Genomic DNA, 24,848 nt, shown 5'->3' with positions numbered 1-24,848 from the left:
CTAAAATTAAATTTTTATTTTAAAATATCCAGAGCCTGAATGTAAAAACGAGTATTGACTCTGGAATTGGCCCTGGAAGAATCTTCAGTACAGGCCAAAAAAAGGATTTTTCCGTTTTCTTGGAAAACAAGAAAGTACCACCTGACAAAACGCTTACATCCATCACTTCAAAGCTGACTTCCTAACCTAGCAGCTCTCTGGTGATCCCAAATGAGGAAGCCATTTGCCAAGTCATAAAGTTATTTATTCCATGGTTATCTGAGGACATCTGTCAAAGTCCCCCTGTTACCTTTCTGATAGCACGCGTTCTTCTCTTTTAGAACTTACCCCTTGTGAATAAGTATTTCAACAACTATCTGCTCAGTGTCTATCTTCCACAGCACACTGGAGTTTTAAGGGGAAAGAAACCTTTTCCAGCACCGTATTTCCAGAACTTAGCAGAGTGGGACCCACTGTTGAGGAGCTCCATAACTATTTACTGAATGCTTGAATGCCAGTGCGGTCTAAAGGAACGGTGGCCAACAGTGCTAATCATGGTGCAGGGCAAACGGCAAGGCTGAGCTTTCTGAAGATTGAGGGGCCACTGGGACAAATGTAGCTTCTCTCTCAATCTTTTTCCATCTCTTAATTCACACTCCAAGTCACCAAATACAATTATTTCTCTTTTTTTAACCTAAGTTCACGAGTACATGTGCAGGTTTGTTACACAGGTAATTATGTGTGCCTTGGGGGTTCGTTGTACGGATTATTTCATCGCCCAGGTATTAAACCTAGTACCCATCAGTTATTTTTCCTGATCTTCTCCCTCCTCCCACCCTTCACCTTCCAGTAGACCCCAGTCTGTGTGCTTTCCCTCTCTGTGTCCATGTGTTCTCACCATTTAGCTCCCACTTATAAGTAAGAACATGCAGTATTTGATTCTCTGTTCCTGAGTTAGTTTGCTGAGGGTACTGGTCTCCAGCTCCATTCATATCCCTGCACAGGACATGACCTTGTTCTTTTTATGCCTGCATAGTATTCCATGGTATACATGTACCACATTTTCTTTATCCAGCCTACCATTGATGGGCATTTAGGTTGATTCCATGTCTTTGCTATTGTGAATGGTGCTGCAATGAACGTATGCATGCATGTCTTTATAATAGAACGATTTCTATTCCTTTGAGTATACACCCAGTAATGGGATTGTTGGATCAAATGGTATTTCCGTCTTTAGCTCTCTAAGGAATTGCCACACTGTCTTCCACAATGACTGAAATAATTTATACTCCCAAGAACAGTGCAAATACAATTATTTTGAAGGCTTTCAAACAAGATCTAGGAGTGAAATACAACCTGTTTAATCAAATCTAGTCCTAGAAAACACAAGTCTCCTAAAATGCAAGGAAATTATAAGACCCACATATTGTCTTTTATGTGGCTCATCTACACCCTCAGAACCAAGACTAGGGCAGGCATCACAAGGAAAACCTAGTCTCCTAAAAACCACGGGAAACATGTGGCCAAAAGCATAAAACAGATTTCATTAGGGACACTTGGTATTAAGTCTCTCTGGTACATCAACCTTCATCATTATTATTTTATTCTATAAGTGCATGCCAGATCACAGCAAGTTAGTAGTTTTGCCATATCTTTCACTGCCTGGCTTTATGTAAGCGCTGCTAAGAATAAAATTAAGCAGTGGGAGAAAAACATCAGTTTGGTGTCTAAATTTAGAAAACTTGATGAATAAATCTATTAAATCCATTGTGGGGAGAGAAAGAGCAAATCACTTCTTATTGGAAAGATAAAATAAATAGAAAATAAAAGGTGATTATCTTTATAATTTAGAAAAACAGATTTAAATGTAAAGCCCCTCACACACACACACTCTTTTATTTACAAATGACTACATTGGTTGATTGTGTATTTTCATTCACATAACCCTCAACTTGAATTTTTAAAAAGATATACTGTGAGGCAAGAAGCCATGCAGAGGATCATCAATGGAGCCCCGAATTCTGTATTTACTGGGGAGGGGGAGGACCTTTATGAGATCCTCCTTATGTGATATAAATCATCCTCTGAAGATCATGGAAAGCAGGTGCCCAACACTCTGCACTGCGGACATCTGGCAGGCTTTCATCCTCACACTCCACCCTCCCGCTCAACATCTGGCAGCCCCTTCATCCCTGTGCCCCACCCCCAGCCCCAACTGCCTGCCAACATCTGCCACACACTTCTCTTAACCTCAGAAGCAAATCCAGTCCGAAGCTCAAAGGCACAATGTTCCAGGGGTGGTGACCTGGAGTTACACGCTGGGTGGGAGTGAAGCAGGGTTTGTTTTTATTTTTTTCCTAAACTTTAAATGAATACACAATTGACTCGGAAGTATGCTTTTATGTCAAGCTGGTTCTCACTGAGAAACTTGTTTAAAATTGAAATCCAACGTTAATATGAACCTCTTTATAAGTTTTAAATCACCTTGGGAATTGAAGGGTACAATCAAAAAAGTATGGGGAGGAGAATAATGTTATGCTGGTGACATGCATCCTATGAGCAAAGAGAATTAATTCTGATCGGGGAAAAATGGACAGAATTCTTACGGCTTGTCTGTGAAGTACAGATCGCTTAAAGGAACTGTCTTAAACCTAACCCAAAATGTTTTGAAATCTATTTAAGGAAGTGAGTGCCATTGGAATTCCACATTCTTTTAGAAATTCCTCCTTACGGCACTCACTGGTTTAGAGAGCCGGCTCACCTGTGGTCTCCCCCCGTTCTAAACAGGAAGGCAGCTTCCTAGTTAGGGCTCGCCCTGAAGTACCTCCTCACCGGAGTAAATCACCTGACTTAACGCTTCCTACTAACAAATTTGTATTCCGGCTACACCACTCTGACAGTGTGCTCTTAAGCATTTCATGGCCTTTACCTTAGGGTTACCAGAGTGAGTAAACTCCCAACTATTTCCTCCCACACTTACCCTCAGCCACCCATACCCACACAATCCTCCTTCCCCTCCCTGCTTTAGACCAACCCCTGTTTCCTTCCTTTAAATGAAGAGATGCTTGCTGTCCCTTTTTCCAGAGAAACATGAATAAAACCACGTAACCCTCAGTGGTCCAGGCACAGGTGACTTCCTGAGGTGGTCCTGGCTTCTGATGAAGTAAACTTTCCAAACTTAAAGCCACTCTGGGCCTTGGATGGCTGCCAAGAGGCTGGATGTATCACAGAGAGTCTGCAGGCCAGAGCTCTATCAAAGCACTTTATCATTTTATTACACACGTAAATTAGTTACTACCTCTGGGACGTTATTTAGATTCTGTTGTAGTGTGCAAATTTCTTGTTTAAAAGTTTAGATATGTTGAGTGACTATTGCATATTTGAAATTCCTTGCACGTATGTTTGTCTGGGTTTTTTTTTTCACTAACAGTCCTTTATTTTGGTTCCAAAGAATGCTAGAACAAAGAGATACATCAACATTGTGTTCTCTTTTGATAGTTACCTGCAGTAGGGAACTTTTTATGCTTATTAAAATCACAGGGGATGGTAAACTTAGTTAGGTTGGAAGGAGACTAGAATTGTTCATGGCCTTTGCATGCTGACGTGATTATTACCAGGATGACGGTGACAAAAGCAAAGTCTATAGGGAGAGCACCACAAGCCGAACTGAGGCACGGCTTACCAGAAAAAGCATGTCAGTGGGAGACAAAGGACTTACCTGCTGGTCCCAGTCTCCGTTTTGTTAGCTCTGTGATCTTTGGGTCTTAGTCTTTCTCATCTAGAATGATTTAGTTTGTCTAAATATATTTTTCTTAACTTTGTATTACAAAAAATTCTGGAGAAGCTGCAGCACTAGAAAGATGGCAGGGCAAGAGAAAAGAGAAATCCCTCTGGTTTCAGAGAAGCTCCTGAAAAAGAGGAAGCCTCATCAACCCTCAGAGCCACCCAGGCAAAGCAGGTGCTTTTAGCAAAGAAGGGGCAGAGGAAAAGAAAAGGGCCAGGTTTAAGTGACCGGAATCATTCCTACATGATTCCTGGTGGCAGAAACATGACAAGGTGCGTCTCAGACAACTAGAAGTAAACCCCATGTCTTGGTATTGCCAGATAAACATTCCTTGGCCTTTGCCATGTGCATGGAAAGGATTGATGGTGTGAGTTTACTGGTGCAGAGAACCATGGCAAGACCTTCACCTAAAGAAAATTTTTGGTGGTGTCTTTGCAAAAGTCACCCCCTAGAACCTAAAAATGCTGCATATAGTGGGACCTGATGTGACCTGGGGATTTCCAAACCTGAAGTCTGTCCGACACTCATTTTGAAACGTGAACAAACCAAGGTCAACAGTAAGACCATCTCTCTGACAGACAACATGGTGACGAGGAGCACCTGGGGGAGTCTGGTGTCATTTGCTTGGAAGACCACATTCATGAAATTGCCTCCCCAGGGAAGCATTTCCAGGAGACCTCATGGTTCTTGTGCCCTTTCTACCTCTCAGTGGTCCATCATGCTATTGAAAATAGAGTGGGCTTCCTCAGGGAAATGGGCACACCTGGCTATCGGGGTGAACGCATCAATCAGCTCATCCTCCACCTGAACCAGACCCAGGCGCCAAAATGTAGGAAATTTTTATCAATGAAGTAGAAGCATATGTTTTTGTTTTTTGAGGCATTTTTATCAAGTCTCTTCAGAGAAAATTACTTCCTGCTTTATCTTCAAAAACTGGAAAGGAAGGGTCAAAGAACACACAGTAGCTTATGTTCATGGCAAGCACCTCTCATCACAGTCCAGCTCCAAGGAAAAATGCAGCGTTTTCTACGCTGGCTGCCGCCTCGTCTGAAACCAGCACATTCCATGGAGGAAGGAGCCCTGCTTCGCCGCATCTCCTATACTAGGGTTTAATGTTGGTGAATGAGTAACTCTAGCATTGGTGGAAGGCTCCCTAAGACTCCTGCAGCAGTCAACCAAGCCCAGGGACATAATTGAATCTGGAGATTCCTGGGGCCTTGTTTTGAAAAAGACGTGAAATCCACATAGAAAGAAAGGCACAAAAATAAATGTTCACTTGTCTCTGCAAAAAAAAGAAAGAAAGAAAAGAAAAAACCTATTTATAAAAGTAGAGGGAGTAATATAAGTAATCCAGCTTCAGTAATTATCAATATATCTGGTTTCATCTCTATTGCTTTAATCTGCCCCTCCTTTCCTGCTGTTTTTTAAAGCAAACGCTAGACACCATAACATTTCATCTGTAAATATTTGAGTATTTCTAAGAGATAAAGATTTTGCCTTAGCCATATTAATTCATCATTACATCAAAACAAACGAACTGACAAGACCAAAAACAAAAGAATAAAACCACTTAACAATAATTCCTTCAATCCCTTTCAACTCAAATGTTTCCAGACCCAAAGCTTACAAGCTAGACCTGAGTCGGTTACAGCCACAGAGTCCTAAGAACTGACGCTTTTTACTCTATTCTATAAATGACTAAGAGTTTTAGCATTTTTACCTGATAGACTTCACTGGTCTCCAATTCTGGACTTCAAACCAAAGAGGAACATGAAAAATATAGAGAACATTAAGTAAAGAGCCAACCAAAAGGTTTTGGTGTTCAAAAAGAAGGCAGATTCCTTATAAAACTTGAAAGAACTGGAATTATTCTGACTGAAAAGGAGACATGAAAATGGAATACATTAGAAGCAAATATCATTCATTCATTCATGTACTTTTTCATTCATTCATTCAATGAACACTAATTGAGGGACGATAGTAAGTGCTGAGGATGCAGTGACACAAAGTGTCACCCACAGGAATTGTGGCGATAAGCTAGCCTCCATCTTCAATTAGGGAAAAAGTGACACCAATGGGGCTATCCATGCAGCAGGAAGACTAGCAAAATACTAAAGTGGGTTTTCTTGGGTTTTTTTTTAGAGATGGAGTCTTGCTCTGTTGCCCAGGCTGAAGTGCGGTGGTGCAATTTGACTCACTGCAACCTCCACCTCCAGGGTTGAAGCGATTCTCCTGCCTCAGCCTCCCGAGTAGCTGGGACTACAGGTGCACACCATCATGCCCAGCTAATTTTTGTGTATTTGGTAGAGACAGGGTTTCACCACGTTGTCCAGGATGGCCTCTATCTTCTGGCCTCGTGATCTGCCCACCTCGGCCTCCCAACGTACTGAGATTACAGGCCTGAGCCACCACGCCCCGCCCAAAGTAGGTGTTCCAGGGACACTGGGAATCTCCTCTCAGAGACAGGAGAACTTCATTTTTGTTTGGGATGTTTTAAATATGCTTAGAGGATAGAAAACATTTTATGGATGTTATAGCATTTTGTACTCCCCCAATTTATTCTTTGTCAAGAAAGGTATAGAATACAGAATAGATGCCACATGGATTTCTATTACCTGATATTTGCATCTGTCTGGTGTTGGGAGTTACCCTATATGTAAACACAAAATAATAATAAAAAAAAAATTTGCTTTGCAAAAAAAAAAAGACAAAATCACCCTATAAATTTAGGTTTGCTTCTCTCTAAAATAGGAAATGTGAAATATAACTTAACTTCATCTCTCTGAACAGAAGTCGGTGTGTGAAACACAATTGGAAGACAGAGGTCCATTAAAATTTATTTCAGTCTTATCTTCCCTCAGTGCTCCTGGTACCAGGATGCCAAGCTCTCTCATCTGACAACTGGAAGATCTATAAGTTGCTATGTCACCATAGTAATTTTGATATTGGCAATTTAAAAGCCCAGTGACGGAGAAAGGCCACCTGAAGTAACTCAGACACCTGCAAAAAGCCCTAAGCCAAACAGTGAACTGACTGACCCCCTTATTACTGTCCCCTTTTCTCCCACCCCATGGCCTTCACCTTTGTTGGCCATTCACGACCTCCCTTAGATAAGGTTCTGGCTGCTGACTTCATTCTCCCCCTGCCTCCCACCTAGCCCAGCCAAAGAAATGCCCCTACCTACTTCCCGTTCACCCAGAGTCATCATTTATCATGAAATCAATGTTTTTAAAAGGTAATGTGAATATATAAAAAGGTGAATTTGTTTGCTTTCTCAAAATGTATATTTTCACTTTTATATAGACCTCCTAAACACATCTATTGGTCATTGAGGTAAAACGGGTACGTACGTACCACTGAATTCACTAAGAGCTTTCAGATGCATCGTCCAATTTACTCTAATCTCCACAGCACCCCACCGCCCCCCAATCCAGATTTGTAGCATTTTACAGATGAAGAAACTGAGGCCCAAACAGACTAAGTTGCTTTTCCATGATCACTCAGAACTAAGAGACAGAGTCATTCCTGCCTCAACATCTGGAAGCCTGAGCACTTCCGTCTTCCTTGTGGACTACAAGCAGGTCCATCACCTGCTCAACTGAAAAAGAAGCAACACGCAGCCCTCACCCCAAGGTCTGACCCTTCGCAGACCAGTCCTTTAGATTTCTGATTCCAAATGCTTTGCTGTTGTTGTTGCTGCTGCTCATTTATTTCATTTCGTTTCCACAATCTCGGCATCCGTAGTTAAGAAAATATTTTAACCCTAAGAGACTTTTCATTGTGGACATCCTAGACACCTGTGGCCCCCCAGTGGAGGCGAGGCCTCTCCAAATAGCACTACACACTCAACAGACACCGCGGCCAGCTCTTGACTCCCTGCTCATATATAAGAAGCCAAAGTCAGTCAAAGAAGACGGAATGTCTCAGTCTTTGGTGCATGAATGGTCAACACTGGCACCCTTGGCTGACTTGGTCAGTAATTCAGAAAGATCAGTATAAATCACATGGACGCCACATTGAAATGAGTGCCACTGGGTCAGCCAATGAGTGGAAAGAGAAGCAGTCAGGGCCCTTCATAAAGCAGCCAGCACTGTCACCATGCACTGTCACCATGCACTGTCACCATGCTAGGGTTTGCTGAGCCGCCTCTGCCTTCCGCTACACATAGGGTTTATGTTGAGGGGAAAACTGGCTAGATCCACGTGTATTCACATCTGTGTGATAACGCACCGTCTTCTCACAGGAATCTCCTACAGTCTCATCTCAGATCTCACTGGCTCTGTAATCCTAATAACTCACTTCACCTATCTGGGCCGCAATTCCTACATCTGTAAAACAGGGGCATGAATTAGAATTCCCTCTTCTAATGTTGCACAAGGGACACTACACTGCATTCTCTTCTGGAAAGATATAACTTTGCACAAAGAGGCAGTAGGGTGTGCGCACTGGAGCTGCTCGGCCTGCATTTGAATCCTGGTTCTCCCACTTGCTAGCTGTGTGTCTCTGAGCAACTTACTTATCTTTTCTAAGACTCAGTTTTATTATTCATTATAAATAAAAGTAATAATTATTGAGAGGTCAAATGAAAGAATGCATATAAACTGATGAGCAGAGTGCCTGACATACAATAAGTGATCCAAAAAATGTTAGTTCACATGACATTTAAACATGATTCTTATCTTTGTGCCCCAAAAATGTGCATGTGCCTCAAAATGGAAATGATTCATTCTGTTTTTTAAGCTTCCTGGTTTCTGTGTCAACCTCGAAAAATTGTTCATAAGCTCAAGTTCAACTCCAGTTATAAAGTAAAAAAAAAAAAAAAATGTCTGATTAAAAACTCTCTGCCTCGTTGTGGAAAACCATTTGTTGTAATATTCACATTCAGCCAGCTGTGAGCTGGTCGACTGAGCACCCACTGTGTGTCAGGTACGTCTGAAAGAACATAAATGCTTGAATGGATCATTTAAGCAAAACCTATATAAAGAAATATACTCCTAATTTATTTTTTGACACTGTTATTTTACTTCATTGACCCTTAGACACAACCATTGAAATTACTACAGCAAGAGAGTGTGCATGTTTTATGTCATTCATTTGCTCAAAAAATATTTATGACCACATAGTCTGTGCATGACACTGTGCAAATCTGAGGAAGATGCAGATTATCCAATCCCCAACACCTGGGAGCCTGTAGTCTTGTAGAAAAGATGCTACATACAGGTATACGTATCAACCAAAGCAATATTCATGTGCCATTAAAAAATACAACATAAAGAAAAATGAAAAATTATTTCTAGCTGGAGACAGAGAAGAAATAGGGTGAACCCCTTGAAGAAGGGGGTATGTATACTGGTCCTTTAGTGGTGAGCAGGATTTCAATGATTAAGAGATAGGTTTTAGGGAAGAGAGTCCCTGAGGGCCTCCCAGGAATTAGGAATGACAGGCGTCAGCAAAGACTGGGAGAGTCAGATCCATGACATCCATCCATGAAACGTGGCAGAGTCCCATCTGCTTGGCATGTGAGATGCAGCGACAGTGAGCTCCGGGCTGGGAATGCTTTGCCTCTGTGGCGTTTAGACATCATTTAGTAAACAAGGGCAAAGCATGGAGGGTTTGAAGGGCAGGGGGGAAACGTGCAGAGGTGTTTTAGGAAGACCGACCTGGCACTAGGATCTATTTCTCCTTTCCCGAAGAAAAGCCCTACAACCTGTGGCCCTCAAAACAATTTGTTTATCCGTAGTGTCTCTAAAAAGTGCTACAGCCATCCCTAGTAGCATTTTAACTGTTTAGATAAAAGCATCAGGTGAAACCTGCAGACCTTATATCAGGGTGACATTGAAGGTGCAAGGCACATGTCACAAGATTAAATAAACTCACAGCAACCTATCCCCTGCAGAGTCCTGGCTTTAAATTCAGGTTGCATCATAAATGAATAGGGTTTGGTGGCCTCCCGCCTATCTCCTGGGAACATTTGTTTGATTTACAAAACTACGACACAATTTGACACACTCAGTCTAATTAGCATTCACTATTTGGGAGAATGCCCCAGACAGCTAGAATTCAAATGTACTGAAGCCAGACCTGAATTTTTCTCTGTCCTCCTCTCCCATTTTTTTTTTCTGCTCTCTCCTTTCCTCATCAGAGGAACATATAAGCTGGAGATTTGAGGGAGCAAATCTCAGATGTCCCGGGTGCCCTACGCACCAAATCAAGCAACAACATGCATGTTTCAGCCTTTTCTGTTCTCCTATGCGTGCAGAACAGAGGCTGTTCTTATACGGACTGCTCCCAGACCTCTTCACGCAACTGTTGATTACACAGTGTTGGTTTCACAGAAAGAGTTTTTCTGGAAGAAGTCCCGCTTCAGAGAGAGGAGCTTAGTATTTAGCACTGCTCCTGCTAACAATGATTAAAGTTATTACTGTTACTTAAATAAAGCAGGGCATAAATACACAGAAGACATTGGGGTAACTACCGCTCACAACATATGAAAACATCCCTCTTCTCAAGCACAGGGGTTTGCCTGTTCATTTTAAATCTGTTTAATTCCAATTTTACGGGGCCTTGTGACAATCATCCAAAAGTTAGCTGCCAAAACTGTGACTATATTTAGCTGTTTATCACACACCAACTCAAGGTGGTGCGTGCTGGTAGACACACAGAAAAGCAAAGAAAATTGGAGCTCATTAGCAAGGGAGGCCAGGAAAGGTTTAGGAAAATTCTGAACTGGGAAATATTTGTTAGAGAATTTTAGTTGTGTTACTTCTAAGGACAAAAAAAAAAAAATCTAAGTTTATAAACAGAAGCAGCATAAATAAGTTAATTTTAAAGTTAGACAATGAAGAGTGAGGATACATAAAAAACACAGACCTCAAACTCCAGGGCAAGTGAATGGAATCTTTGATTTCCTGATCCTCCGGTTTGCCATGGTTGACATGCTTCCTACGGCTCATGGCCCTGGAAATGCAAGAAAAGAAATTCATTTTCTATTTTTTTTTCTATCCAAAAGTTATATGTGTCATTATAGAATCATCACAAGTTTCAACTGGATGGGATCCAAAAAAATGTCATCTTCCTGTGAATGTGTAGCAATATAGCAATGCATAAATGGAATCATAACTGACCCGGAAAACAAGGAGGGCCTCTCCAAACCCCAGATCCAAATGGACACACCGCATTTGGTTTCTTCTCAGCAGTGACTAATTTTGATTAGATTTGAAGGCCCAATTTCAGCTTAGCCTAGAAGCTGCCTCCACTGCTTATTAGTGGTCTGTGCCCTCATTAACTATCATTGAAGAACACGGTGGAAAAACAGTCATTCAAGGGCATCTACTGAGCTCCACATTCAAAGCCACCACAGTTTATTTTATCCTTTGGTTTGGTGATGGCTTGGGAAGGGGAAGTCAATTTTCCTTCATGTCTTGGAATAGAATTGGAAACTAATTACATGTTGCTCTTAAAATCAGTTTAAAAAATAGTTTGAAACTTGCCCATAACGTCACATAACCATAGGTGACAACTGGCCCCTAACTGTACCTCAAAGTTTAGCCACTGGCGGTTCCTTTGTATTTTCCTTCTCGACATGCTTTCCCCTCCCCACACCCCAAACAAAACATGCTACTTTTGAATAAGATTTGTGGAAGGGCCTAAATGGAGAAGCATAGATGAGTAAACAGTGTCACCTAGTGGGCTAGAGGACACCAGGAAAAGAAGAAAACTAGTGAACGTGCACAAATGAGAATAGCAGCCAACTGGCAGCATTGGGCCACATTTTGCCTTCATTTTTGCCCTCTGTTATCACCCATGAGCAAAGAAGAAAGTTTCCTCAAGGAGACATGAATAAATAATCACAAACAAGCCCCACACCCCACAGCTTTCCCTCTCTAGTTCCCTAATAAAGATCTCACCTAAGTAAAAATAACATCTGTCATTAATTCCGCACTTACGGAGAGCCGAGAGTTTGCCGAGAGCTTTACCTGGGTCATCTCACTCACTCACCAAAGAGTCCAGTTACTGGCTAGGGAGCTTTGATGACGAGCTTAGATCATAGACTGTGACACAGCCCAGGCGGTAACGCCCACTCTGTGGTACCCCACACGCACAGCCCGAGGGCAACAATGAGATCTTGGAGGGACAAATGTATGTAATAACACGATAATCAGATACATAGGAAGCATTTACTGTGCCCCAGACTACTTAGGGAATACTATAGTGCCCTGACAGGGATCCTGCCCTCTACTAACTTGTCATTTAAAAGATAAATTTGTAGAGTACATTAGAGTCACCATCATTCCAAGCTATCTTCATGTCCCTACAATGTAATCAAGATCCTGATTTTAGAAATGAGGTTTTGTGATTCATCCAAGTTCACACAGGCAAGAAGTGGCAGCTGTGGTCTTCTTACATAATGAGGGAACCAGGGTGTGGCACACTCAGGGCGCTTAAACTCACTTAGGAAAGCTAAAAGTCAGTTGTTGATCTCTCCACCTCTTGCTGCCTCTTTCACCAGCGCAGCTGCTAGAGATCCCTGGTTTCATGACAAGGTGTGGAGGCCAAAGACGGCAGAGAGCTGACTCAGGGAGCAATTACCACAGGTTCAGGGTTCAGGGGTGGAACCTTCTTTCCCTCTACTAACTCCAAACCATCCCAGCCCTGACAGGAATGGCAGAAATCAAATCTCTTGATAGATCAGATTAAAACAGACAATTTACATTTTATGGATCTGAAAGAATGAGAACTATAAGGGAATTTTCTTAATTTAAAAAGGGGTGCCGGGCGCAGTGGCTCACACCTATAATCCCAGCACTTTGGGAGACAGAGGTGGGTGGATCACCTGAGGTCAGGAGTTCAAGACCACCCTATCTAATATGGTGAAACCACTTCTCTACTAAAAATACAAAAATTAGTGGCACATGCCTGTAATCCCAGCTATTCAGGAGGCTGAGGCAGGAGGATTGCTTGAACCTGGGAGGCAGAGGTTGCAGTGAGCCGAGATCGTGCCACTGCACTCCAGCCTGGGTGACAGAGCAAGACTCCATCTCAAAAAAAAGCAGGCGGGGGGTGGCATACATGAGAAACTTACAGCAAACATACCTAATAGTAAGAGAGCATGCTTTCCCCTAAGATCAGTAACAAGACAAAGATAGTCTCTTCCGCCACCCTACTCAAGGCTCTAGCTAGTTCAGTAAGATAAGAAAAAGAAATAAAATGTATACACATTAAAAAGAGACAAGTAAAACTGTCTTTACTCACAGATGACATGATTATTAAAGTAGAAAACTCCAAAGAATCTTTAAAAAAAAATTCTTGGAACTACTTACTAAGCAAGTTTAGCAAGGTCGCAGGATGTAAGGTCAATATACAAAACTCATTGCTTTCCTACATAGCAGCGATAAAAAACTAGAATCTGAAATTAAGGAAAAATACCATTTACAATACCACCCAAAGAAAAGAAGAAAAGTAATTGAGCATATATCTAACAAAATACAAAGAGGATCTGCATGTAAAAATTTTCTTCAGTAGGGAGAAAATAATTCCTTCTATTATATAAAAATAGGTTAACAGAACAAGGAACCATGTGTTATCTTTGTACAGACTGGGAAATTCCTCCAGAGGCCAGACTCAAGATTTCCAAATCCTGGGGTTAGTAGCCCACCTGGGGCCATCTGGGTGCCTTCTCTCTTCTGTGGTCTTCTTACACAGTGAGGGAACCAGGGTGTGGCATACTCAGGGTGCTTTATCTCACTTGGGAAAGCTAAGAAGAGAACCAAGAAGGGAGGAAAAAAACAGGGTTTTTTCATTAAAAGCCTTAATATGATGAGATGACAAAAGAAGAAGCAAGAACAGCCTTTCCCCGGCTCCAAGGACCTAATGTTCTTCCACTCTTCCTGCAGTTATGATCCCAGCCTTTGAGGATCCTTTTCAATTACAGAGATCATTTTAGCTTACTGAATGAAGCTGAGAGACGAAGCTAAACTTTTCGTACTTAATTAATGAGACTCGTATGATGCTTACTCTGTGTTATCCTGGGCCAGGCACTGTACACTGATGTACTTTACACCTATTAGCTAATTTAATCTCAACAGCTCTATGAAGGAGGCGCTATTGTTCGTCCCATCCTAATAGCTAAATAAATTAATAGCTAATAAATTTTTTAACATTGCAAATTTTCTTTTAGAAGTTTTACTTTGGACTTGCTTATATGGCCTACAACTCATCATATATGTCAACTTATACCATATGTGTCTTATCATATATGTCTCATAATAGTCTGACTGCTTCCACGTTTCAAGAAGCTACTGTTTGTAAAAAGCAAGGCGTACGGGAGCGGTAGGGTCCTGGTGCGGAGGTCAGGAGCACCCCTGCGATCCCAGTGGTGAGCTGTTCAGTGTTCAACAACCAGTTCTTCATTTCAAGAAAAGGAGGGAGGGGAGGAGGAAAAAAAAAACAGCATTTCTGTGTGTAAATACTCTCACCATTGCCAATTTTGAAGCTCACAAAGTTCCTGGAAATTTTTAAATGGGCTTTCAACCAGCCAGTGGGGGCCTGTTCTAGCACACCTGCAAAGCTCCGTGAGGACAGAGTCCATGGCTGTTTTCTTCAAGCTCACACCTAGGCTAGTGCCTCGCAGGTAGCAGGCAGTTAAGACATATTTACTGAATGACTGAATGAGTGAATTAATGAGATGCAATCAATTAAATCAAGCAGGAGCAAGTGCACTGTCTTCCTCTGGCTGGACTACAATCAGAACCTAGCTGCTTCAATGACATCACGGTCTTGATTTATCATGACGGTTGTGATTTGTGCTACAATTCTGTGGAGAAAAGGAACGTTATCTCAACATTGGGCTTTGTTAATCATAATAGAAGTGCTAAGGGAGATAAGACTTTTGAATACGTGTTTTCAAAAGCAGGCAAAAAGAGACATTAGCTTTGTTTTTGTCTGATTTGATCAAAGAGTATACTTATAATTTTCAAATGTTATTATTTAAGCTCCTATTTTAAAAAAAAATTCTGTTATAGGTATCTGAGACTCTAGCCTCTAACCCCTTGAAACAATAATTGAGACAATTATTTTGATAACCAAACATTCTTTTGGTTATCAAAAGCATTTTGGTCATCAAAATATTGTTTCATTGGAGCTGAACAGACACGGGACTAGCTCTCTACTGCCCCCACTTTTCCCTGCTCCTGGAAGTGAATTTCTTGTGGCACACATTGGACAAAATGTTAGAAGGGAATTCGTTTTCACACATTTGTAATAAGTAAATTTATTTCCATCTAACACAAGTTGTGTGCTCAAATTTCAGAACCTGTAAGAGATGAGTGCAGACATTGTAGGAAACACCATTAAGCTTTTTGTTGTCGTTTGTGAGCCACCAAGTGGGGCTATTTATTTATCTATCTATCTACCTATCGATATCGATTTATTTCGAAGCACACTTCCATTTATTTATTTATTTATTTTTATTTACTGACATACTTGCTCATGGAGAGGCAGGTCGCATTTTATTTATTTATTTATTTACATGTTTGGAGGCAGGCTTGGATTTATGTATTTCTCTATCTAGCTATCTAATTATTTAGAGAAGGGCTCACGTTTACTCATTTATTTATTTAGACCGAGGCTCCCAACATTTATTTATATACTTATGTATTTGTGTGCAAGTTTGCATTTATTTATTTACTTATCTATCTGTATATGATTTAGAGGCAGGCCTGCATTTATTTACTCAGATGCAGGCTCGCATTTATTTATTTATTTGTTTATTGATTGATTGATGTGTTTTAGATAGAGTCTTGCTCTGTCACCGGGCTGGAGTGCAGTGGCACAATCCTGGCTCACTGCAATCTCCACCTCCTTGGTTCAAGCAATTCTTCTGTCTGAGCCTCCTGAGTAGCTGGGACCACAGGTGCGTGCCACCACACCTGGCAATATTTTTGTATTTTTAGTAGAGACAGGGTTTCACCATGTTGACCAGGATGGTCTCGATCACTTGACCTCGTGATCCGCCTGTCTCAGCCTCCCAAAGTGCTACCACTAAGCTTTTAAATAGCAAATGAACAAAAGTAGCAGACCCCTGATATAGCCTAAATTGAGATTCAACTGAAACTGAAGTATCTAAGCAAATGGACTGGTGGCTCCCAACCTAGGGTTGCCAGATAAAATACAGTTAAACTTGAATTTCAAGTAAACAGTGAATAATTATTTAGCATAAATACTTCCCAAGCACAGCTCCCAATATGGCATTGGACATACTTGTACTAAAAATGTATTTGCTGTTTATCTGAAGTAAACATATGTATTTTAATTTGTGAAATCTAGCGACCCTATCTAAACAACATATTTGCTTGAAATGGTTTAAAGAGGAGTCTGAAATTTCAAATAGGTTCGATATTTAAATGTAAAATAAAGAAAGAAAAATGTGTGAGAATTCTTTTATAAGCTTGAATGTTGAAAGCCCTTCTAACTAACACAAAATCCAGAAGCCATGGAAGAAAAGACTTTATAAGCTCCACTCATTAAGAATAAAGACTTTTTTCTGAAGAAAAAAACTAAGCCAAGTAAAAAACAAATGACAATTAAGCAAAGTATTGGCAACCTGAAACACAAAGGGCTAATGCTCCACACCTATAAAAAGTATCTACCAATCCCTGAGTAGAAGAAACACCATTCATCCTATTACAGTGCTCACAAAGACAGGAGAAGATCATTCTCTCCTAAAGAAGTGGGGAGAAAGGGATGTGCAACTTCATTTACGGTAATGAACATACAAATTAAAACTAGATGAAGTCACTCCCCACTACCTATCAGACTGACAAATTCCAGAGGTTTAATAATAAATTATGTTGTAAGGGTACATAAAAATAGCACATTCTATCTTGTTGGTGAGGATACGAATTAGCAGACTTCTTATGATGGGCTATCTAGCAGTATCTACTAAAGCTTCAGCTACGTACCCCATTAACCTAGCAATTCTACTTCCAGGAATTTATGCTACAGATATACAAATGCTGAAATGAATTAAGTACAAAGATACTACCTACAGTATTGTAATTAAAAATTTTGACAACAAACTCAATGCTCATCAACAGAGGACTGATTAAGTAAATTATGGGACATCCGCACAGTGGAATACCATGCAACTGTAAAGAAGAAATTAAAAACTGTTAATGTGTTAATATGGAAATATTTCTAATTTATGCTAATTAAAAATAAGGTATATATAGCATTTTTCTATTCCTGACAAAAGAGAGAGAAAAGAGATATATGTATTTTTATTGACTTCTATTTGCATTTAAAAAAATATTTCTAGGGCTGAGCATGGTGGCTTATGTCTATAATCCCAACACTTTGGGAGGCCAAGGCAGGCAAATTACTTAAGGTCAAGAGTTTGAGATCAGCCTGGCCAACATGGTGAAACCCTGTCTCAACTAAAAATACAAAAATTAAGCCAGGCACAGTGGCTCATGCCTGTAATCCCAGCATTTTGGGAGGCCAAGGCAGGAGGATCACAGCAGGTCAGGAATTTGACACCAGCCTGACCAACATGGTGAGATCCCGTCTCTACTAAAAACACAAAATTAGCTGGTCATGGTGGCAGGCACCTGCAATCCCAGCTACTCAGGAGGCTGAGGCAGGAGAATAGCTTGAATCGGGAGGCGGAGTTTGCAGTGAGCTGAGATTGCACCACTGCACTCCAGCCTGGGCAACAAGAGGGAAACTCCATCTCAAAAAAAAAATTAGCTGGGCATGGTGGTGCATGCCTATAATCCCAGCTGCTTGGGAGGCTGAGGCAGAAGAATTGCTTGAGCCCAGGAGGCAAAGGTTGCAGTGAACCAAGATCACACCACTGTACTCCAGCCTGGATAATGGAGTGAGACTCTGTCTCAAAAAAAATAAAATAAAGATAGCTAGATAGATGATAAGAAATCAATAATAACATTACCTATCGGAAGGATAGGGATAGTTGAATGAAGGGGTGGTAAGAAAGTAGAGTTTTTTTAATGAATAGCTTTTGTATGTTTTATATTTGAAACATGAAAGTATTACTAATTCAAGAAACTATAAAAATAAAATTAATGCACTGTGGTTATCCTGATACTTACGTCATTCAAAAATAGGAGGGCTTAAATTTTTGACTGAGGTTAAAATACTTTTTGAAACTCCGTAACCCTTCTTCTTATCCCACTGTGATGAACTAATGCTCCGAGTATTGTTTTTACTCTGCAGGAAAAAGGTATAGAGATAACAGTGTTCCAAGACCTGACTCAACTATACTCAGGCTGTAACTATTACAAACCCTTAAAATTCCTCATCAAACCCTCGCCTAGGTTATCAGCAATAGCAAAAATAAATAATTATCGAGCACTGGCTGTAACTAAGGCATTGTGATAGCTTCTTAGCTTCAGAAAAACCTATCAGCCTTTGCACTGACAGGCTTACAAGAATGGCATTGTGTATAAATTAGAAAGATAAAAGTTTCCATGAATGGTATAGACAAAAAAAATGAAAACTGGAAGAAAATGTTATCACCATACTTTGTGTAGGAAGAAAGCTTCAATATGGACCTCAAAGGATGAGAACTCCGAGCAAGAAGAGGAGTCCAGAGACATTTCAATCAAGGAAGCATGATGAAGAAGAGCACAGAAGTGGGAAAATGTGTACACATTCAGACCAGTGAGCAAACTCTGTCCTCCCCACAATATGTATGAAGGGGAGGGATGAGAGGAGAAAAAATTAAAACGTGAGTTAAAACCGATGGCAGAGACTGCTGGTTCTCTGCCCCAAAATACGTTATTCTCCTGCTTTTTAAAAATAGAGTACTGATTTTTTTGGCTAGATATACGTAGAATAAAAGGCTACATTTTCTCCCTTGCAGCTAGAGGTAGCCAAGGGACCAGGTTCTGGCCCATGGACTGTGAGAGGAAGAGCTCTGTGAGACTCTAGTAGTCTCCTTAAAGGGAAAAGGAAGGTCTCAAAACATAAACACTCAAACAGGAGCCAAAAGTCTGTAAGAGTTTTGGTAAACCACCTAGAGCCAGCTACGGGAAGATGAAGAACAGACTCTGCCTCCACTCAGCCCAAAATGCCAGCTGTGAGCCTGTGGAAAAAGGGCTTCAATTAAAAGACAGAAGCGTTGCTGTCACGAGGGTTTTGTGCAACATTGGAGCACAGAAGGTGTTTTTTGATGACCAAGTAGCAATGGTTACTTCCACATACCGAGGCAGGTGCACTTTCTCCTAATTACTACATGAGGCAGTGTGGTTCTAGAGGAGTGAAAGCCAAATGTGCTGCCATTTTGGCATCTCCCAGGTTTGCATCTTTGGAATGTTCTAGAAGAGAATCAACAACAGTCTCATGAAGATTGGCAGAGAACAAGGAGCCCCTTTTACATGGTAGAACTGGTTATGAGCTCATAAAAGCCCCCATGAAGTAACAGAGAAGAAACTGAGCAGTCCCCATGCTATTCTCGTGATAGTGAGTAAATTTTCCCGAGATCTGATGGTTCTGTAAGGGGCTTCCCCCTTCATTTGGTTCTCATTCTTCCCTCTCCTGCAGCCCTGTAAAGAGGTGCCTTCCACCACGATCGTAAGTTTTCTGAGGGCTCCCCAGCCCTGTAGACCTGTGAGTCAATTACACCTCTTTCCTTTATAAATCACCCAGTCTCAGGCAGTTCCTTATAGCAGCATGAGAACGGACGAACACAGGGAGCAAAGAAAGGGGTATTTAGGGTTGAAGACAAGGCAAAGAGGATGGGGCGGGGGTGGGGAGACGCACTGAGCACAGCTGCTGGGTGAAGCCGGGGCTGCAGAGGCCAAGCCCCAGTGACTGATTTCTTGGATGGTTGGAGCTGAGCTTCAATAGCAGCCTTGACAATGTCGATGATGGAACTCACTACCGTGGAGTCTGCGCCTGCGTCAGGCAATAGATGGGGGATGAGAAACAAGTTGTACATGTGGTGGTGCATACGTGCATTCTGTGTGTGTGTGTGTGTGCATGCTGAGCATGAGCTGTGTGTGTGTGTATGTGTGGCTGTATGTTCATAAAATAGCTGTAATTTCATGCAATTGTATATACATTAGTTTGTTTGAGCCACATGAAATGGCCAATAAAAGAGCAATTTCATATGGTTGAGCAAAATATATGCACACGTGGATGACTCTAAATCCTGTGAATAGGCAAAGCATGGATGGATATTGCATGAGTTGATACTGCCCGTGGCACAGTCTCAGTATGTGTGTTTATGACATTAGCAGTGGGCATGAGCTAAGGTGACCACTCATGTACATGCATGTGGTGCGTGTACGTACACATGGTGCATGTGTGTTGTGCTCAGAAGAGGCTGATGAATGTGTCAAGACATGTCTGCCACATTTGGATAGTGACGCATACCCTCTATAACAGAGAGAGTGGACATGCATCTTCCAATAATTAAGTAAGGGGACATGTGCTCTCTGGTAACTGAGGGGCCGTCATTTTAACCCAGGGATCAGATGTATCTGGCAGAATGCAATGGACACCCCCAGCGCCCCATTTTGTGAACGAAGGAGACAAGCTGCTGCCTGGGTTCTCCAGATACCGTCTTTGAATTCAGACCTTGTACAGCACACATTGCCTCATCTCACATAGCCTTTATGCCTACCATTGCAGGGACAGCACTCTCTGGTGGAAAAAATCCCCAAGCAGTCAATATTACTTGCTTCTGGAAAACAGGAGGAAACAGGCTGGCAGAAGTTGAGTAACCCTGGAATAGCATAAATAGGCATAGACATCATAATCAACAGGGTGTGATTTTCAGAATCAAATGCTGGATCTAGCCCTTACTAGCTGTGTGGCTTTGGAAAACAATACTTCAATTGATTTTCCATTGTAAGTTTTACCTAGCACAATGTTTTAGACATCATAATACTCTTTGCCATAGACCCTGGGGTTTGAAGTGTTTCCTCTTATGCAAAAAGGACTATGAAATGCCTACTATGGGAGTTATTTTTGGTATTCACCAGTATTTCTGGGTTTTGGTCTCCTGGACACAGGATGGGATTGAATTTCCCTTTCTCTTTGAGTTCAGATGTGCCACAGGGCTTGTTTTGGCCAATGAGATGAGAACACAGTGACATGGACCGTTTTTAGAAGGAAGTTTTAAGACCTAGTGCATTAGGTGCCATGTTTTCTCTCCTCTGCCTTGGCAAAGGGAAGTCCCGGAGGTGAAGCCTTCCTCAGCCTGGGTCCTTGAGGAAGGATCCAGTGGAGCAGGGCCCAGCAGACCTATGACAGATGTGCCGTGTAGAAAACATGAGCTGTTGTTTCAACCCTGAAATTTTGGGGTTGCTACTGCAGCATGACCTGGCTTAGTCTGCTGGACACAATATGTGCTGGATTTTTCCACCAGTTTTGCCTTTCGGTTCACCTGTATGGTAAATACTCATCTTCACTTCGCAAATGGCAAAACTGGCCTAGGATGTGTTAGGTTTATCTTCAGTTCGTCAACAGGATCAACCTTTAAAAGAAAAAGAAGAAACTGAGTGATACCAGAAGTAACTGAGAGAAACTTGGAAAAGAGGGTCTGAAGACTTGTGTTACGAAGGAAGACATAAAATCAGCCACTGAAATGTGAATTGTTGCTATTAACATCAACGTGTTTTCTCCAAGGTTATCGGGGCTCAGTGACCACCTGCTGCATAAGTGTCAGTGTTTCTTAGATGAGAGCCCCACTAAAGAGGCAAAGAGGAACAGCCAGAAGGATGAGCCAGGACCTTCCCGTGGTGCTGAGCTCCCCTTCCTGGGGATGAGAGGGTGATTGGTCAGTAACGGTGACTCGGAAAAGTGAGAGTGATGAGCAGTGGTGACCTCAAAACAGAAGGCAGCTACATTGTAAGGAAAGAGCCCTGGACTGCCTTGGAAAATCCAGACCCCTGGAAAGAGGATAGACAGATATCAGGAGCCTCAGAGGGGTTTTTGGCACCTCAGAGAAGATGAAAATGTACCTTCATCTTGACAAGTAGTGGTCATATCTCCACACAGATTGATTTAACACCCTCTGTATTCTCTAGAGCAGGAATAACTTGAGATTTCCAGAGCCATACTCAGACTGCTTGCAAGTCACAAACACATTTTCCCCATAACCCTCAGCGCAGAGAGGTTAATGGGCCCGCCTACTTTGTCCACTACTTTGTTATAGCATCTGATAAAACCTTGAGGGTTCCTGACTGCCCAGTCACCTCCAGGAGCGACTGCAACTTGAGCTCAGAGGACTGAGAGTCACTTCTTATTTGCTAGTAATTTCTATTTGCTTAGTGTGCCATTCCTGGTAATCATCTTAAGTTTAAGGTTTTTGCTTATGGTTACAAAGGAAAGCTATCGTTAAGGAGGTGGTTATTCCAAATTTAATTTTTAACTCTTTTTTAGAAGTCTGGCGTTATAAGGTTATCTGTCACTCAAGGAAATGGGGGAATGGGAAAGGAAATGAATTAGGGGGAGGAAGAAAGGGAAAAGAATTAGTGGGAAAGCCATGTGTGATTGTACCTGGAGCTGCAGAGAACTTTCTCCCGCCGGATGCGGTGGCTCAAGCCTGTAATCCCAGCACTTTGGGAGGCCGAGGCGGGTGGATCATGAGGTCAAGAGATCGAGACCATCCTGGTCAACATGGTGAAACCCCGTCTCTACTAAAAATACAAAAAATTAGCTGGGCCTGGTGGCGCGTGCCTGTAATCCCAGCTACTCAGGAGGCTGAGGCAGGAGAATTGCCTGAACCCAGGAGGCGGAGGTTGCAGTGAGCCGAGATCACGCCATTGCACTCCAGCCTGGGTAACATGGGGGAAACTGCCTCTCAAAAAAAAAAAAAAAAAAAAAGAACTTTCTCCCAAGGTACCGCACACTGAGTTGTATACAACTCTGTAAGTTTCGACGTTTTGCACAAGTATGAATATGCTGCATAATAATATTCTTGCATTCATAGTATTCTCATATTTTATATGAACTTTTGTCAAGCTGAAAGTATTTCATATTTCAAATAAGACTTTTCCAGCATTCTGTTCAATTCAGTTAAAAAACTCAGCTAACCATTTCAAACTTCCACAAAAGAAATTCAATGTGCAAAAACAGAATATTTGATTTTCACTATTTACATTGGCTCTAACTGTGTGTACCCCTGGTGGGGGGGAATGGGAGGAAGCAGAATTTCTCAGTTGGCTCCTTGTAAGGTTCCGGTGAACCAGACCAGATTAAACATGAAATCACCTTTGATCATTCTCACCCTAACGTGTTCCACATTCAAACAGAACCTTCAGCTCACCAAAGAAATCTACATACTTTTTGTGCTTTGATGATATCTAAGCATATAAGTAAATAATCATTTATTAGTGGTTCTCAAAAAATCTTTTAGGCCACATCTAGGTATCTAAACAATGGGAGTTTTCTTTATTTAAATTATGTGGGCACATAGTAGGTGTATATATTTTTGGGGCACATGTTTTGATACAGGCATGCAATGTGAAATAAGCACAACATGGGGAACAGGGTTCCCATCCCCCCAAGCATTTATCCTTTAAGTTACAAACAATCAAATTGCATTCCTTATTTCAAAATATACAAGTAAGTTATTATTGACTGTAGTCACCCTATTGTGCTATTAAAAAGTAGGTCTTATTCATTTTTTTCTCATTTTTGTGCCCATTAACCATCCCGATCTATTCCCCGAGCCCCCACTCCCCTTCCCAGCCTCCAGTAACCATCCTTCTACTCCCTGTCTCCAGGGGCCCGATTGATTTGATTTTTAAATCCCACAAATAAGTGAGAACATGTGATATTTGTCTTTCTGTGCCTGGCTTATTTCACTTAACAAAATGATCTCCATTGATCCATGTTGTTGTGAATGACTGGATCTCATTCTTTTTATGGCTAAATGGTAATTCGCTGTGCATATGCACCACATTTTCTTTATTTAGTCATCTGTTGATGGACACAGGTTGCTCCCAAATCTTAGCTGTTGTCAACAGTGCTGCAACAAACCTAGGCGTGTAGACAGCTCGTCGATATACTGCTTTCCTTTCTTTTGGTTACGTAGCTAGCAGTGGGCTTGCTGGATCCTACGGCAGCTCAATTTTTAGTTTTTTGAGGAACCTCCAAACTGTTCTCCGTAGTGGTTGTACTAATTTACATTCCCACCAGCAGTGTACAAGGGTTCCCTTTTCTTCACATCCTCACCAGCATTTGTTATTCCCTGTCTCTTGGATGTAAGCCTAGCCAGGCCAATGGAAAGCCATCTGTCTTTGCCTCTTATCCAGACATGAGTCACTTCACCTGTATTTTTTTGTTCATTTAATATATTGAGCAGTTAAATGCTTCCTGCAGTTCTGAGTGGATGAGGACAGCCAATTTGGAATGGCCATTCACATTCAGGTTTAAAAACTGTAGGGAGTGAGTTTGATGTTTGTCTCCATGGAGATAGCTGTACAGCAGAAGGGACAGGATCACTCATTGCATGTAACAGGTAATTTAAAGCAGTCTCTGAGGCAGATCTCACAGGGTGACACCTGTAGCCTGTCAGAACACCTCCCTGCATGATCACATGGCCAATTTACAAAAGCGGGAAATAATATTTTTTAGATTCTTACAGTGAACTTGTAGATTCGTTCAAATCCATCTCTTGTATTCTAAGGGTAACCTCAGTCTATATGCAATATTAAAGTTCAAGGCAGGCTAAGATCTCAAAGCAGAGTTAAAGTGCTCGGTGTACTCCTCCCACAGCCCTCCTCGAAGTGCTTCAGAGAGTGTAGGATAAGGAACCGGAAAGTTCTCTTCTTTGCTCTGATGCTTGATGCGTGGTTTAAGAGACTCCACATCGAAAACACTGGGACAATCCGCAGCCACCTGGACTTTACAGGACTGCCATAATAACCAAAGAAGTTCATGCATGAGAAAGTGTTTCTAACTGCAAAGTGAAATTGATATATGAGAGATGGCGGTGATGGCTGTGGTGGTGGTGGAGGTGGTGGTGATGGTGGTGATGGTGGTGGTGATGGTGGTGGTGGTAATGGTGATGGTGGTGATGGTGGTAGTGGTAATGGTGGTGGTGTTGATGGTG

The 24,848-nt window shown here is 41.6% G+C and overlaps 1 long non-coding RNA gene and 1 pseudogene across 1 annotated transcript in view; one reads left to right on the top strand and one right to left on the bottom strand.

Moving 5' to 3' along the window:
• LOC116564975 overlaps positions 1-11,115 on the bottom strand; it is a 123,923-nt gene extending 112,808 nt beyond the window's left edge. The window contains exons 1-2 of the long non-coding RNA XR_004275190.1: positions 10,888-11,115; positions 10,634-10,720 (exon numbers count right to left, since the gene is read on the bottom strand). This is a non-coding gene — a long non-coding RNA (uncharacterized LOC116564975). The remainder of the gene's footprint in view (positions 1-10,633; positions 10,721-10,887) is intronic.
• LOC116564974 lies at positions 4,225-5,044 on the top strand (annotated as a pseudogene).
• Positions 11,116-24,848: the final 13,733 nt, after the last annotated feature.

This window comes from Sapajus apella, unplaced genomic scaffold, assembly GCF_009761245.1.
Source record: "Sapajus apella isolate SASKATOON/1434 unplaced genomic scaffold, GSC_monkey_1.0 scaffold38, whole genome shotgun sequence".
Lineage (NCBI taxonomy): Eukaryota > Metazoa > Chordata > Mammalia > Primates > Cebidae > Sapajus > Sapajus apella.
Note: the sequence above shows the minus strand (reverse complement) of the source record. Positions and strands in the feature narration are given on the sequence as shown.